Source organism: Bos taurus, chromosome 6 (genome assembly GCF_002263795.3).
Source record: "Bos taurus isolate L1 Dominette 01449 registration number 42190680 breed Hereford chromosome 6, ARS-UCD2.0, whole genome shotgun sequence".
Lineage (NCBI taxonomy): Eukaryota > Metazoa > Chordata > Mammalia > Artiodactyla > Bovidae > Bos > Bos taurus.
The window spans coordinates 63,832,835-63,850,904 of NC_037333.1; the positions used below are offsets into that span (position 1 = coordinate 63,832,835).

Consider the following 18,070-nt stretch of genomic DNA (forward strand, 5'->3'; position numbering starts at 1 on the left):
GGCCAACTTGGGTATAAATTGATTTTTATTATTTATATTAATGTCTACAAGACATTTTATTTTCCTCACTGTAGAAAAGATTCAGATCTTTGACACTAATATTACATTTCATAAGGTTATATTTTGCTAGTAATGAATTAGATTCAGCATTAAAATCTTTTTATTCAATTTAAAGTACTTTGTGTATTATAATTCAATTGAGTTAATATATATAGTGTTCCTTTTTCAACTCTAATAAGCATTTTTCAGACATTTAGAATACAATGTCCTATGCAGACTAAGGAACTGATTAACATTGCAGATTTCACATTACAATGCTCACTGTAAGGTAATTAAAATAATTTTATTTACCTGCAGACTGACAAAATGTAAAGAATTAAGGCAAATAAGGAAGTGCCATCTCTTTACTTCTAAAGCTAACTCAAGCCCATAGATGCTTCTAGCCCATAGATGCTTCCCATAGATGCTTCTAGCAAGGTTGGTGTCAACCTTGGGTGACTTAAGTCACATATTTAAAGGCTCAGTTACATAATGAAGAGTGAATAAGACTACCCAAAACAAAGCTACTTATGCTTAGAACAAAAACAACACTGTGGATCTAAAAGGTTTTAAAATCCATAAACTGATGTAATTAAATGAGCCTATTTGTTGTAAACTTAGGTTCAGGATATCCTTGCCCATTTTTTAAGGAACAATATAAAGAAATGTATCCAGATTTTCTATATAGTTTTGTTCTGCTTGGCTCATCGATTTAATTTCTTGCCTAATAAAAAACAAGCATTATAGCTCTGATACTTACTCTCAAAATGCCTCAAGGGAGGGTATATATGTATTAAAGATATCTATTAAACATTATATAGTATCCTAATGCAAAAATGTTAAATGAACTAAAGGGGTATAACAATGTGAAAAACAAATCAGTATACTTTACTTCTATTTCATCAAGTATTTCAGTATTCCTTACATTTCACCTCTGCATTTTAATTCAAACAATATTATTTTATATCTGTTATACTCCAGATATTTCATGATTCACAATGAAGGAAGACCTGCCCCACCCCAGGTCAGTGACTGGTAGGATGGAAATTTACTTGTATATCATAATGATGGGATAAATTCTGTCACATTATTGTCATAGTGTTGTGTGTGCTAAGTTGCTTCAGTCGTGTCTGACTCTTTGGGACTCTATGGACTGAAGCCCACCAGGCTCCTCTGTCTATGGGATTCTCTAAGCAAGAATACTAGAGTGGGTTGCCTATTTTCTTCCATGCAAATAAAAATCAATATGTATACTGACAGGTGGTTAAAGTATTAGTTTAAAAGTTATGAGGAAAACTGACATTGTAGTTATATTCAGAGGCAACATGGAATATAATGATAAACACATGGCTTGGATTTTGTAAAGCTGTACAATTGTAAGGTTGGACAAAATTTTCAAGCTCACAGGCTAGTGAGGAGAACATAAAATAGCCACAGTACAATGTGGTAATGCTATATCCAATCCCACACAAGTAAACAAAGCTCTCAAGGGTGTGAAGAGAGATGTAAGATCAATGTTTTGCTAGTTATTGTTGCTGAAAACCTGGATCTTATTCACTGGTGCCAAATAGAAATGTGGAGACAGAGCTTTGGAGTAGAACAGAGCAACTTTATTACTTTGCAAGGCAAAGGGGCCACGCCAGCCTAAGGTCCTCAAAACTGTGCTCCCCAAAACCCAGAATATAGCAAGTGGTTTTACAGTGTCAGGGTGGAAATAAGCCTGTAGATAGGGCTGAAGTAGTCTTGCATTCTTCTTTCCTTCTGGAGACACTGAGATTTTTAGGGCTGGTGTCCAGTGGTTCCAGATCAGGTTCTGGTGTCCTCCAGGGTATGGTTCCATGACCTTCTTTCTGTAATGAAAGATGCCCACAAAGGAAAGGAGGGTTGGGGAATGTTGTCTTGCAGAAGTAAACATCAGGTGCAATGTACAACTTTAACCAGAGGGCAATCACTATCAGAGTGCAATTAAGTAAGAAAGAGAAGAGGGGAAAAAATCTATAGGAGACCAGCTGGATGGGTGGAAAGAATAAGAGCTAACATAATAGGGGTGTCTCAACCAGTTTCTGATACAGCGTTATCTCCACCTAATAGGTCTGTCAGAGACTCAAATGAAGGATGTAAAAATAAGTGCATTACATTCAGATTCACATATCTTCTGCCATCAATATTTCCCAAACGAGGCTATCATTTTCCCAGGAATGAAAGTTCAAAATTTGGAGCCTTCTTTGTCTGCCTACTTCTTTATCTATATATACAGCCTTGTACAATCTTAATTTGTTTGTATTAATGCTTATTAATGTATGCTATTTTTAATGTATACAAACACAACTATAGTTCGTGTTCTCTTGAACAAGTATTCATAGAGTAGTGTGTGTTAGTCGCTTAGTCATGTCAACTCTTTATGACCCCATGGACTCACTGTAGCCTGCCAGGCTCCTCTGTCCATGGGATTCTCCAGGCAAGAAAACTGGAGTGGGAAGCCATTCCCTTCTCTAGGGGATCTTCCTGACCCAGGCATTGAACCCATGTCTCCTGCAGATTCCTAAATTAGTTCATGGAACTTATGCCAGTCCTTTCTTCAGTAAGTTGTATATTTACTTCTAGTTCCTTTACTATTAATAGAGGAAATAAAACAATATGATTGCTTTAGTTTGCTTTACATATTAGAACCCATGGGGCCTGCTTCTTTGTCTTTTTAACTGTGGCATAATAACTCACAGTAAATGTGTACTATAGTTTATACAGGCATTTCTTTATTGGCTATTATTTTTTTTAACTGTTCCATAACACAATAAAACAATTATCATCTTTGTACATGCCTTCTAGTGTACATTATCACATTTCCCTAGGGTAAGTATCAAGTTTATTTTCTTGGGCTCCAAAATCACTGTGGACAGTGACTACAGTCATAAAATTGAAAGACAGCTGTTCCTTAGAAGAAAAGCTATCACAAACTTAATGTATTAAAAAGCAGAGACATCACTTTGCTGACAGAAGTCCATACATTCAAAGCTATAGTTTTTCCAGTAGTCATGTGAGAGCTGGACCATAACGAAGGCTGAGCTCTGAAGAATTGATCCTTCCAAACTGTGGTGCTGGAGAAGATTCTCAAAAGTCCCCTGGACAGCGAAATCAAACCAGTCAATCCTAATGAATATTCATTGGAAGGACTGATGCTAAAGCTCCAATACTTTGGCTACCTGATGCAAAGAGCTTCCACTTTGGAAAAGACCTTGATGCTGGGAAAGACTGAAGGCAGGAGAATAAGAGGGCAGAAGAGAACTGATGGTTGGATGCCATCACTGACTCAATGAACGTGAGTTTTAGCAAACTCCGGGAGATGGTAAAGGACAACGAAGCCTGGTGTGCTGTAGTCCATGGGGTCACAAAGAGTCAGACACGACTTAGCAACTGAACAACAACAACAAAGTACTGAGGCTTGGCTTGGCTTTTTAAAAACAGTAGGTAGTGTGAAGCTGCTCTTCAGACAAACAATTCCAGTTTTAAAATCTTCAGTTCAGTTCAGTCGCTCAGTCATGTCCAACTCTTTGCAACCCCATGAATCACAGCACGCCAGGCCTCCCTGTCCATCACCAACTCCCAGAGTTCATTCAGACTCATGTCCATCGAGTCAGTGATGCCATCCAGCCATCTCATCCTCTGTCATCCCCTTCTCCTCTTGCCTCCAATCCCTCCCAGCATCAGAGTCTTTTCCAATGAGTCAACCCTTTGCATGAGGTGGCCAAAGTACTGGAGTTTCAGCTTCAGCATCATTCCCTCCAAAGAAATCCCAGGGCTGATCTCCTTCAGAATGGACTGGTTGGATCTCCTTGCAGTCCAAGGGACTCTCAAGGGCCTTCTCCAACACCACAGTTCAAAAACATCAATTCGTTGGTGCTCAGCCTTCTTCACAGTCCACCTCTCACATCCATACATGACCACAGAAAAAACCATAGCCTTGACTAGATGGACCTTTGTTGGCAAAGAAATGTTTCTGCTTTTGAATATGCTATCTAGGTTGGTCATAACTTTCCTTCCAAGGAGTAAACGTCTTTTAATTTCATGGCTGCAGTCACCATCTGCAGTGATTTTGGAGCCCCCCAAAATAAACTCTGACACTGTTTCCACTGTTTCCCCATCTATTTCCCATGAAGTGATGGGACTGGAGCCATGATCTTCATTTTCTGAATGCTGAGCTTTAAGCCAACTTTTTCACTCTTCTCTTTCACTTTCATTAAGAGGCTTTTTAGTTCCTCTTCACTTTCTGCCATAAGGGTGGTGTCATCTGCATATCTGAGGTGATTGATATTTCTCCCAGCAATCTTGATTCCAGCTTGTGTTTCTTCCAGTCCAGGGTTTCTCCTGATGTATTCTGCATATAAGTTAAATAACATTCCCTAATACATGATAATGCCAAAATTTTGATTTTTTTCAATCCAATGCATAAAAATTAGTCCCAGTTAGAATAAAAACAACATGTATTATCCAACTAGGAATCTTTAAAAGGAGAAAGAAGGTGCTATTAACAATTTTCCTGGGGTAATAAGCCTAAACAAGGGTGGTTAGGACCAAACTAGTACATACTGTTACCACAGTTAGAACTAAATTTCCAAAATCCCAATCTTATTATTTCAATAAATGTTTAATTCTTTTTCTTTGTAAACAGTATGTATAAAGTCCAGATGTTTCATCTAAAATATATAACTTTTCATGATGTGAATTTACCACCTTTGAATTCTAATCGCCTACTTCATTCTGCTGTTTACTATGAATGACTTAGTCACTGTCGTTCCCAGGTTCTTCTGGCTTGGTTGGGCTCCTGCTGTATGTCTTCTCTTCCCTGTCTCTTCCCTGTCCCATATCTTTCTGTCATGTCCAGTGTCAGTGCCCTACATTTCCTCAAAGGTCCAGCTTAATTCTACATCCTTTAAGGAGCTTTTGAAGACTTTCCTATTTAGAATTACTTGCTTATAATGTTGTGCTCTATCTGCTACTACTCTTGCATTTTTATGTCTTCCTCTTCTGCTCTGGGGACAATATACATAGTGATTAAGATAATAGATGCTGGACTGGAATCCTAGGTCTGTAATTTGCATGTTGGGCAAGTTACTTAATGATGCTGTCACAGAATCCTCGTGGTAAAATAGGGATAATACTTCCTAACACCTAAGACCTTCGTAGTGGTTAAATAAGTAATACATGTAAAGTACTTAGAAATAAGCACCTTACTGTACACTTGTAAATAATAAGATTTCTCTTAACTATTGGTTTTCCCTGGAAGTAGGCTATAGCTTTTCTAAAATTCTCTTTAGCTTAGACAAACAAAGGTGCATCTATACCTACTATATCTGAATTATCTCATGGGGCCCCAGAATATGGAGTTGAAAGCTTAACTGGGGAATAGGCTTGGCTCAGGCTGATATATCTGCTACCAAATACTGTGCCCTTAATCTCTGCTTCTTTCCCTCCTCTCTTAAGTGCAAATAATAAAAACACGTACCTTGTAAGTTTGCAGTGATAATTAAAATAAGTTTCTAGCATAGTACATGGCAGTGCTGGTTAAATAAATAATAACTATAGACAATGTACTTTGAACACAGTGACTCTAGGCCCTGAGGTAAAAGATCTCTTTGTTTACTATCATCAACAAACCAACAAATATATAGGATGTTTAATTATCTACATTAACTAGAATGTAAACTCATCTAAAGGATTCACTGAAATCATTTGTAATGTTATGAAGCAAAATGTAGTGATTTAATAGAAGTTCTTCACATGTTTTCCTCAAAATTAAGTATAATGAGGAAGGAGTTTCCCTCTCAATCATATGAATATTACCAAATATTCACATTCAAAGGAAAGCCTAAATCTGAGTGGCACCCCAGAAGGCTTCTTGAAGTAACTTAAGATTCCCACAGTATTACAAGAGATTTAAGTAAATTGTGCCCCCATTTACTTTTCTGATGTCATATATTTGTGGTATGTGTAGCATTTCTTCAACTTTATATGCATAAAAAAGAATGGAATTATGTTTTTCACCCCAAACAGCCTTTCATCATAATGAGAAACAAGTTGCATATCACACTGTCATTAAGTGACAACAATGTTTCTTCATAATAAGGGATAAAATTTGACAATTAGCATAATATCAAAGTTAAGTATTTTTTATGTTTTAAAATGCAACAGCATGATTTTATAATTACCTTCTACTATGGCGATTCATGGGGTCGCAAAGAGTCGGGCACGACTGAGTAACTGAACTGAACTGATGGAGAGTAAAGTTGGTTTTGGTGAATGATTTTCTAAATATTTTTATTTTATATTGGGATTTAGTTGATTAACAATATTGTTAGTTTCAAGTATATAGCAAAGTGATTCAGTTATACATATACATGCTTCTATTATTTTTCAAATTCTCTTCGAATTTAGGTTATTACAAGTATTGAGCAGAGTTCCGTGTGCTATCCAGTAGGTCTTTGTTGGTTATCTATTTTAAATATAGCACTGTGTACACATCAACCCAAACCTCCTAATCTTAAGTATCATTCAGTTCAGCCATTCAGTCTTCTCCGACTCTTTAGAACCCCATGGACTGCAGCACACCAGTTTTCCCTGTCCATCACCAACTCCTGTGCTAGCTCAAACTCATGTCTATTGAGGAGGTGATTCCATCCAACCATCTTATCCTCTGTTGTCCCCTTTCTTCTCCTGCCTTCAGAATTTCCCAGCATCAGGGTCTTTTCCAATGAGTCAGTGCTTCGCATCAGGTGGCGGAAGTATTGGAGCTTCAGCTTCAGCATCAGTACTTCAAATGAATATTCAGGACTGCTTTCCTTTAGGATTGACTGGTAGGATCTCCTCACAGTCCAAGGGACTCTTAAGAGTCTCCTGCAACAACACACTTCAAAAGCATCATTGTTCAGTGCTCAGCTTTCTTTATAGTCCAACTCTCACATCCATACATGACTACTGGAAAAATCACAGATTTTACTAGATGGAGCTTTGTTGGCAAAATAATGTCTCTGCTTTTTAATATGCTGACTATATTGGTCATAGTTTTTCTTTCAAGTAGTAAGTATCTTTTAATTTCATATTTCACAACACATGGAGATTAAACAACAGGTTTCTAAATAACCAGTAAGTTACTGAAGAATCAGGGCAAATTGGAAGTGGTCAAATAGGAGATGGCAAGAGTGAACATCTACATTTTAGGAATCTTTGAACTAAAATGGACTGGAATGGATGAATTTAACTCAGATGGCCATTATATCTACTACTGTGGGCAAGAATCCCTTCGAAGAAATGGAGTGTGGCCATCATAGTCAACCAAAGAGTCCAAAATGTAGTACTTGGATACAATCTCAAAAATGACAGAATGATTTCTGTTCACTTCCAAGGTAAACCATTCAATATCACAGTAATCCAAGTCTATGCCCTAAGCAGTAATGCTGAAGAAGCTGAAGTTGAATGGTTCTATGAAGACCAACAAAACCTTCTAGATGTAACACCCAAAAAAGATGTCCTCTTCATTACAGGGGACTGGAATGCAAAAGTAGGAAGTCAAGAGCTACCTGGAATAACAGGCAAATTTGGCCCTGAAGTGAAAAATGAAGCAGTCAGGGCTAACAAAGTTCTGCCAAGAGAATGCACTTGTCATAGCAAACACCCTCTTCCAACAACACAAGAAAAGACTCTACACATGGACATCACCAGATGATCAATACCGATATCAGACTGATCATATTCTTTGGAGCCAAAGATGGAGAAGCTCTATACAGTCAGCTAAAACAAGACTGGGTCCTGACTCAGAACTCCTTATTGCCAAATTCAGACTTACATTGAAGAAAGTAGGGAAAACCTCTAGACCATTCAGGTATGTCCTAAATCAAATCCCTTATGATTATCCAGTGGAAATGAAAAATAGATTCAAGGGATTAGATTTGATAGACAGAGTGCCTGAAGAACTCTAGACAGAGGTTAGGAACAATGTGCGAGGGGCAGGGATCAAGAAAAAGAAATGCAAAAAGGCAAAATGGTTGTCTGACAAGGCCTTAAAAATAGCTGTGAAAAGAAGAGAAGCGAAAAGCAAAGGGGAAAAGGAAAGATATATCCATTTGAATGCAGAGTTCCTAAGAATAGCAAGGAGAGATAAGAAAGCCTTCCTCAGTGAGTAATGCGAACAAATAGAGGAAAACAATAGAATGGGAAAGTCTAGAGATTTCTTCAAACAATGAGAGATACCAAGTGAACATTTCATGCAAAGATGAGCACAATAAAGGACAGAAATGTTATGGACCTAAGAGAAGCAGAATATATTAAGAAGAGGTGACAAGAATATACAGAAGAACTATACAAAAAAGATCTTCATGACCCAGATAACCACAATGGTATTATCACTCAGCTAAAGCCAGACATCCTAGAATGCAAAGTCAAGTGGGCCATAGGAAGCATCACTACAAACAAAGCTAGTGGAGGTGATGGAATTCCAGTTGAGCTATTTCAAATCCTAAAAGATGATGCTGTGAAAGTGCTGCACTCAATATGCCAGCAAATCTGGAAATCTCAGCAGTGGCCACAGGAAAGGAAAAGATCAGTTTTCATTCAATCTGAAAGAAAGACAATGGCAAAGACTGTTCAAACTACCACACAATTGCACTCATCTCACATGCTAGCAAAGTAATGCTCAAAATTGTCCAAGCCAGGGTTCAATAGCATATGAACTTTGAACTTCCAGACATTCAAGCTGGATTTAGAAAGGCAGAGGAACCAGAGGTCAAATTATCAACATCTGTTAGATCATTGAAAAAAGCAAGAGAGTTCCAGAAAAACATCTAATTTTGTTTTATTGACTACGCCAAAGCCTTTGACTGTGTGGATCACAACAAACTGCACAAAACTCTTAAAGAGATGGGAATACCAGACCACCTTACCCGCTCCCTGAGAAATCTGTATGCAGGTCAAGAATCAGCAGTTAGAACTGGACATGGAACAACACACGGGTTCCATATTGGGAATGCAGTATGTCAAGGCTGTGTTTTGTCACCCTGCTTATTTAACTTATATGCAGAGTACATCATGCAAAATGCTGGGCTGGATGAAGCACAAGCTGGAATCAAGACTGCTGGGAGAAATATCAATAACCTCAAATATGCAGATGTCAACACCCATTTGGCAGAAAATGAAGAACAAAAGAGCCTCTTGATGAAAGTGAAAGAGGAGAGTTAAAAAGTTGGCTTAAAACTCAATATTCAGAAAACTAAGATCATGGTACCCGGTCTCATCACTTCATGTCACATAAATGGGGAAACAGTGGAAACAGTGAGAGGCTTTATTTTTTGTGGGGCTCCAAAATCAGTGCAGATGGTGACTGCAGCCACAGAATTAAAAGCCACTTGCTCCTTGAATGAAATGCTATGACCAACCTAGACAGCATATTAAAAAGCAGAGACATTACTTTACCAACAAAGGTGCGTCTAGTCAAAGCTATGGTTTTTCCAGTAGTCATGTATGGACATGAGAGTTGGACTATAAAGAAAGCTGAGTACTGAATAATTGATGCTTTTGAACTGTGGTGTTGGAGTAGACTCTTGAGAGTCCCTTGGACTGCAAGAAGATCCAACCAGTCCATCCTAAAGGAATATTCTTTGGAATATATTCATTGGAAGGACTGATGCTGAAGCTAAAACTCCAATACTTTGGCCACCTGATGCAAAGAACTGACTCATTTGAAAAGACCCTGATGCTGGGCAAGATTGAAGGCAGGGGGTGAAGGGGACAACAGAGGATGAGATGATTGGATGGCATCACTGACGTGATGGACGTGACTTTGAGTTGGCTTCAGGAGTTAGTGATAGATAGAGAAACCTGGAGTGCTGCAGTCCATGGGGTCACAAAGAGTCGGACATGACTGAGCAACTGAATTGAACTGTACTGCTGAATAAATAAAAAGGAAATAAAAAAAAGTCTAGAAAAAAATGACAATGAAAATATAACAACTCAAAACCTATGGGTTGCAGCAAAAGCAGTTCTAAGAGGGAAGTTTATAGCAATACAGTCCTACCTCAACAAAATAACATTGATAGACAACCTAACTTTACACCTATAATGACTGGAAAAAGAAGAACAAAAAACTCTCAAAATTAGTAGAAGGAAATTTGAAATCATAAAGATCAGAGTAGAAATAATTGAAAAAGACATGAAAGAAACAGTAGTAAAGATAAAGAAAACTGAAAGCTGGTTCTTTGATAAACAAAATTGGCAAATGTTTAAACAGACTCATCAAGAAAAAAAAGAGAGAAGACTCAAATCAACAAAATTAGAAATGAAAAAGGAAAGGTTACAACAGAAAATGCAGAAATACAAAGGGTTTTAACACATTATTATGAACAACTATATGGCAATAAAATGGATAACCTGGAAGAAATGGACAGATCCATTCAAGAAGAAATAGAAATAATGAACAACCAAATCACAAGAACTGAAATCGAAGCTGTGATCAAAAATCTCACAAATCAAAGGCCCAGGACCAGATGGCTTTTTGGAGAATTGCATCAAACATTTAGAGAAGAGCTAATGCCTATCCCTCTAAAACTCTTCCAAAAATTGCAGAGGAAGGAACACTTCCAAACTGATTCTACGAGGCCACCATCACCCTAATACTGAAACTAGACAAAGACAACACAAAAAAAGAAAGCCATAGGCCAATATCACTGATGAACATAGATGCAAAAATCCTTACAAAATTCAGCAACACATCAAAAAACTTATTACCATGATGAAGTTGGGTTTATTCCAGGGATGAAAGGATTCTTCAATAGACACAAATCAATCAATGTGACACACAATATTAACAAATTGAAACATAAATCTCAATAGATAAAAAAAAGCCTATGACAAAATTCAGCACCCAAAAATGATTAAACATGTTCAAAAAATGGGCATAGGAGGAACATATCTCAACATCAGTTCAGTTCAGTCGCTCAGTTGTGTCCAACTCTTTGCGACCCCATGAATCACAGCATGCCAGGCACCCCTGTTCAACACCAACTCCCAGAGTTTACCCAAACTCATGTCCATCGAGTTGGTGATGTCATCCAGCCATCTCATTCTCTGTCGTCCCCTGCTCCTCCTGCCCCCAATTCCTCCCAGCATCAGGGTCTTTTCCAATGAGTCAACTCTTCACACGAGGTGGCCAAAGTATTGGAGTTTCAGCTTCAGCATCAGTCCTTCCAATGAACAACCAGGACTGATCTCCTTTAGGATGGACTGGTTGGATCTCCTTGCAGTCCAAGGGACTCTCAAGAGTCTTCAACAACACCATAGTTCAAAAGCATCAATTCTTCGGCGCTCAGTTTTTTTCACAGTCCAACTCTCACATCCATACATGGTCACTGGAAAAACCATAGCCTTGACTAGATGGACCTTTGTTGGCAAAGTAATGTCTCTGCTTTTTAATATGCTATTGGGGTTGGTCATAACTTTCCTTCCAAGGAGTAGGCGTCTTTTAATTTCATGGCTGCAATCACCATCTGCAGTGATTTTGGAGGCCTAAAAAATAAAGTCTGACACTGTTTCCACTGTTTCCCCATCTATTTCCCATAAAGTGATGGGACCAGATGCCATGATCTTAGTTTTCTGAATGCTGAGCTTTAAGCCAACTTTTTCACTTTCCTCTTTCACTTTCATCAAGAGGCTTTTGTTCCTCTTCATTTTCTGCCATAAGGGTGGTGTCATCTGCATATCTGAGGTTATTGAGATTTCTCCCGGCAATCTTGATTCCAGCTTGTGCTTCTTCCAGCCCAGCGTTTCTCATGATGTACTCTGCATATGAGTTAAATAAGCAGGGTGGCAATATGCAGCCTTGATGTACTCCTTTTTCTATTTGGAACCAGTCTGTTGTTCCATGTCCAGTTCTAACTGTTGCTTCCTGACCTGCATATAGATTTCTCAAGAGGCAGCTCAGGTGTTCTGGTAGTCCCATCTCTTTCAGAATTTTCCACAGTTAATTGTGATCCACACAGTCAAAGGCTTTGGCATAGTCAATAAAGCAGAAATAGATGTTTTTCTGGAACTCTCTTGCTTTTTCCATGATCCAGTGGATATTGGCAATTTGATCTCTGGTTCCTCCGCCTTTACTAAAACTAGCTTGACCATCTGGATTTTCATGGTTCACGTATTGCTGAAGCCTGGCTTGGAGAATTTTGAGCATTACTTTACTAGTGTGTGAGATGAGTGCAATTGTGCAGTGAAATTGAAAGTGAAGTTGCTTTTTACCTCCTCATGGACTGTAGCCTACCAGGCTCCTCTGTCCATGGGATTTTCCAGGCAATAGTACTGGAGTGGACTGCCATTTCCTTCTCCAGGGGATCTTCCCTACCCAGGGATCAAACCCGGGTCTCCCACATTGTAGACAGATGCTTAACTGTCTGAACCACCAGGGAAACCCTAATTGTGCAGTAGTTTGAGCATTCTTTGGCATTGCCTTTCTTTGGGATTGGAATGAAAACTGACCTTTTCCAGTCCTGTGGCCACTGCTGAGTTTTCCAAATTTGCTGGCATACTGAGTGCAGCACTTTCACAGCATCATCTTTCAGGATTTGAAATAGCTCAACTGGAATGCCATCACCTCCACTACCTTTGTTCATAGTGATGCTTTCGAAGGCCCACTTGACTTCACATTTCAGGGTGTCTGGCTCTAGGTGAGTGATCACACCATTGTGATTATCTGGGTCTTGAAGTCCTTTTTTGTACAGTTCTTCTGTGTATTCTTGCCACCTCTTCTTAATATCTTCTGCTTCTGTTAGGTCCATACCATTTCTGTCCTTTATTGAGCCCATCTTTGCATGAAATGTTCCCTTGCTATCTCTTGATAGCAAGATATTTTCTTGAAGAGATCGCTAGTCTTTCCCATCCTGTTGTTTCCCTCTATTTGTTTGCATTGATCACTGAGGAAGTCTTTCTTATCTCTTCTTGCTATTCTTTGGAACTCTACATTCAGATGCTTATATCTTTCCTTTTCTCCTTTGCTTTTCACTTCTCTTCTTTTCACAGGTATTTGTAAGGCCTCCTCAGACAGCCATTTTGCATTTCTTTTCCATGGTGATGGTCTTGATCCCTGTCTCCTGTACAATGTCACGAACCTCGGTCCATAGTTCATCAGGCACTCTGTCTATCAGATCTAGTGCCTTAAATCTATTTCCCACTTCCACTGTATAATCATAAGGGATTAAAGACAATATATGATAAGTCTACAGCAGACATTATTCTCAATGATGAAAAACTGAAAGCATTCCCTGTAGGTCAGCAACAAGACAAGAGTGTCCACTTTCACCGCTATTATTCAACATAGTTGTGGAAATCCTGGCTACAGCAATCAGAGAAGAAAAAGAAAAAAGGAGTCCAGATAAGAAAAGAAGTAAAGCTCTCACTGTTTTCATATGACTTGATACTGTACATAGAAAATATTAATGATATTATCAGAAAATTACTAGAGCTAATCAGTGAATTAGATTGACTACTTTTCTGTGAGTATGGTTTCAGTGTGTCTGCCCTCTGATGCCCTCTTGCAACACCTACCGTCTTACTTGGGTTTATCTTACCTTGTGTGTGGGGTATCTCTTCATGGCTGCTCCAGTAAAACGCAGCCTCTGCTCCTTACCTTGGACGAGTGGTATCTCCTCACCGCCGCACTTCCTGACTTTCAACGTGGGATAGCTCCTCTAGGCCCTCCTGTGCCCATGCAGCCACCAGTCCTTGGATGTGGGGTTGGTCCTCCCCACATTGAAACCATAGTCACAGAAAACTAGTCAATCTAATCACACTAGGACCACAGCCTTGTTTAACTCAATGAAACTAAGCCATGCCCATGGGGCATCCCAAGATGGGCGGGTCATGGTGGAGAGATCTGACATAATGTGGCCCACTGGAGAAGGGAATGGCAAACCACGTCAGTATTTTTGCCTTGAGAACCCCATGAACAGTATGAAAAGGTAAAATGATAGGATACTGAAAGAGGAACTCCCCAGGTCAGTAGGGGCCCAATATGCTACTGGAGATCAGTGGAGAAATAACTCCAGAAAGAATGAAGGGATGGAGCCAAAGCAAAAACAATACCCAGCTGTGGATGTGACTGGTGATAGAAGCAAGGTCCAATGCTGTAAAGAGCAATATTGCATAGGAACCTGGAATGTTAGGTCCATGAATCAAGGCAAATTGGATGTGGTCTAACAAGAGATGGCAAGAGTGAATGTTGACATTCTAGGAACCAGCAAACTAAAATGGACAGGAATGGGTGAATTTAACTCAGATGATCATTAGATCTACTACTGTGGGCAGGAATCCCTTAGAAGAAATGGAGTAGCCATCATGGTCAACAAAACAGTCCAAAATGCAGTACTTGGATGCAATCTAAAAAATGAAAGAATGATCTCTGTACGTTTCCAAGGCAAACCATTCAATATCACAGTAATCCAAGTCTATGCCCCAACCAGTAATGCTGAAGAAGCTGAAGTTGAATGGTTCTATGAAGACCTACAAGACCTTTTAGAACTAACACCCAAAAAAGATGTCCTTTTCATTATAGTGGAATGGAATGCAAAAGTAGGAAGTCAAGAAACACTTGGAGGAACAGGCAAATTTGGCCTTGGAATATGGAATGAAGCAGGGCAAAGACTAATAGAGTTTTGCCAAGAAAATGCACTGGTCATAGCAAACACCCTCTTCCAACAACACGAGAGAAGACTCTACACATGGACATCACCAGATGGCCAACACCAAAATCAGATTGATTATATTCTTAGCAGCCAAAGATGGAGAAGCTCTATACAGTCAACAAAAACAAGACCAGGAACTGACTGTGGCTCAGATCATGAACTCCTTATTGCCAAAATCAGACTTAAATTGAAGAAAGTAGGGAAAACCACTAGACCATTCAGGTATGACCTAAATCAAATCTCTTATGATTATACAGTGGAAGTGAGAAATAGATTTAAGGGACTAGATCTGATAGACAGAGTGCCTGATGAACTATGGAATGAGGTTCGTGACATAGTACAGGAGACAGGGATCAAGACCTTCCCCATGGAAAAGAAATGCAAAAAAGCAAAATGGCTGTTTGGGGAGGCCTTACAAATAGCTGTGAAAAGAAGAGAAGCGAAAAGCAAAGGAGAAAAGAAAGATATAAGCATCTGAAAGCAGAGTTCCAAAGAATAGCAAGAAGAGATAAGAAAGCCTTCTTCAGCAAACAATGCAAAGAAATAGAGGAAAACAACAGAATGGGAAAGACTAGCGATCTCTTCAAGAAAATTAGAGATATCAAGGGAACATTTCATGCAAAGATTGGCTCAATAAAAGACAGAAATGGTGTGGACCTAACAGAAGCAGAAGATATTAAGAAGAGGTGGCAAGAATACAAAGAAGAACTGTATAAAAAAGATCTTCAAGACCCAGATAATCACAGTGGTGTGATCACTGACTAGAGCCAGACATCCTGGAATGTGAAGTCAAGTGGGCCTTTAGGAAGCATCACAATGCACAAAGCTAGTGGAAGTGATGGAATTCCAGTTGAGCTATTTCAAATCCTGAAAGATGAGGCTGTGAAAGTGCTGCACTCAATATGCCAGCAAATCTGGAAAACTCAGCAGTGGCCACAGGACTGGAAAAGGTCAGTTTTCATTCCAATCCCAAAGAAAGGCAATGCCAAAGAATGCTCAAACTACCACACAATTGCAATCATCTCACATGGTAGTAAAGTAATGCTCAAAATTCTCCAAGCCAGGCTTCAGCAATATGTGAACTGTGAACTTCCTGATGTTCAAGCTGGTTTTAGAAAAGGCAGAGGAACCAGAGATCAAATTGCCAACATCTGCTGGATCATGGAAAAAGCAAGAGAGTTCCAGAAAAACATCTATTTCTGCTTTATTGACTATGCCAAAGCCTTTGACTGTGTGGATCACAATAAACTGTGGAAAATTCTGAAAGAGATGGGAATACCAGACCACCTGACCTGCTTCTTGAGAAATCTGTATGCAGGTCAGGAAGCAACAGTTAGAACTGAACATAGAATAACAGACTGGTTCCAAATAGGTAAAGGAGTATGTCAAGGCTGTATATCATCACCCTGCTTATTTAACTTATATGCAGAGTATATCATGAGAAATGCTGGACTGGAAGAAGCACAAGCTGGAATCAAGATTGCCGGGAGAAATATCAATAACCTCAGATATGCAGATGACACAACCCTTATGGCAGAAAGTGAAGAGGAGCTAAAAAGCCTCTTGATGAAAGTGAAAGAGGAGAGTGAAAAGTTGGCTTAAAGCTCAACATTCAGAAAACGAAGATCATGGCATCCGGTCCCATCACTTCATGGGAAACACATAGGGAAACAGTGGAAACAGTGTCAGACTTTATTTTTCTGTGCTCCAAAATCACTGCAGATGGTGACTGCAGCCATGAAATTAAAAGACGATTCCTCCTTGGAAGAAAAGTTATAACCAACCTAAATAGCATATTGAAAAGCAGAGACATTATTTTGCCAACAAAGGTCCATCTAGTCAAGGCTATGGTTTTTCCAATGGTCATGTATGGATGTGAGAGTTGGACTGTGAAGAAAGCTGTGCACTGAAGAATTGATGGTTTTGAACTGTGGTGTTGGAGAAGACTCTTGAGAGTCCCTTGGACTGCAAGGAGATCCAACCAGTCCATTCTGAAGGAGATTAGCCCTGGGATTTCTTTGGAAGGAATAATGTTAAAGCTGAAACTGCAGTACTTTGGCCACCTCATGTGAAGAGTTGACTCATTGGATAAGACTCGATTGGGGGCAGGAGGAGACGCGTACGACAGAGGATGAGATGGCTGGATAGCATCACTGACTTAATGGACATGAGTCTGAGTGTACTCCGGGAGTTGTTGATGGACACCGAGGCCTGGCGTGCTGCACTTCATGGGATCGCAAAAGTACGACACGACTGAGCGACTGATCTGAACTATTTTTTTAGACATAATGTGATTGTATACTTAAAAGACTACAGTATAGTAGTAATATAAAAATAACATTTATTTGCACTGGGAAACCAAAATTTAGGTGATTATCTGTATTGCAATATTCACATTTTTAAGGTTGCTTAGAACCAAACCTAAAATGTCTTTAAATTATGCCCCTAATATCATTCGGGAGTACTCATCCATATGTCATTATGTAATCATTCTATTTATCCTTGCAAAACTTTGTCATTTTGAAATTAGCTTTGTGTAATATTAATGCAGCTATTTCATCTCTCTTTTGATTAGCATTAGAGTGTTACATTTTTCTCTTCCCTTTTACTTTTCATCTGAGTTTTTATATTTAAAATGAGTTTTTTGTGGGCAACATATATTTGGGTCTTTTATAAAATCCACTCTGACAATATGAATTAGATCAATCACATTTCAAGTGATTGATATTTAATGGATTAATTAAATATTAATCTATACCAAGTTTTTAAATTATTTTCTATTTATCATAGTACTTTTTTTCTTTTCCCTGCCAATCTTTTTCTTTATCATCTGGTTTTAACTGAACATCATTTATGATTCTCCTTTAACTCTTCTCTTAGAATATCAATTATCAATCTTTTAAAAATGTAATGTTTTCTCTCGAGTTTTTAATATATATTTTGACACTGTATCACTTAATATGCCATTAGAAATTATATAAGTATTCCTAATTCCTTTCTCCCATCCTTTATTCCATTTTAGCATTCATTTATATTATACAAATGTTAGAGTAAGTCAATATAATATTATTATTAAACAGTTATCTAATACTCTATTAATAAGAAAACCAAAATAATTTAATTTACCTTTATTAGAATACACAGAAGAACTGTACAAAAAAGATATTCATGACCCAGATAATCATGATGGTGTGATCACTCACCTAGAGCCAGACATTCTGGAATGTGAAGTCAAGTGGGCCTTAGAAAGCATCAGTACGAACAAAGCTAGTGGAGGTGATGGAATTCCAGTTGAGCTATTTCAAATCCTGAAAGATGAG

The 18,070-nt window shown here is 38.6% G+C and overlaps 1 long non-coding RNA gene across 1 annotated transcript in view; it reads right to left on the minus strand.

Moving 5' to 3' along the window:
• Positions 1-1,571: 1,571 nt before the first annotated feature.
• Positions 1,572-18,070, minus strand: part of LOC132345586 (uncharacterized) — a 225,194-nt gene continuing 208,695 nt past the window's right edge. Inside the window, exon 6 of the long non-coding RNA XR_009495039.1 lies at positions 1,572-1,889. This is a non-coding gene — a long non-coding RNA (uncharacterized lncRNA). The remainder of the gene's footprint in view (positions 1,890-18,070) is intronic.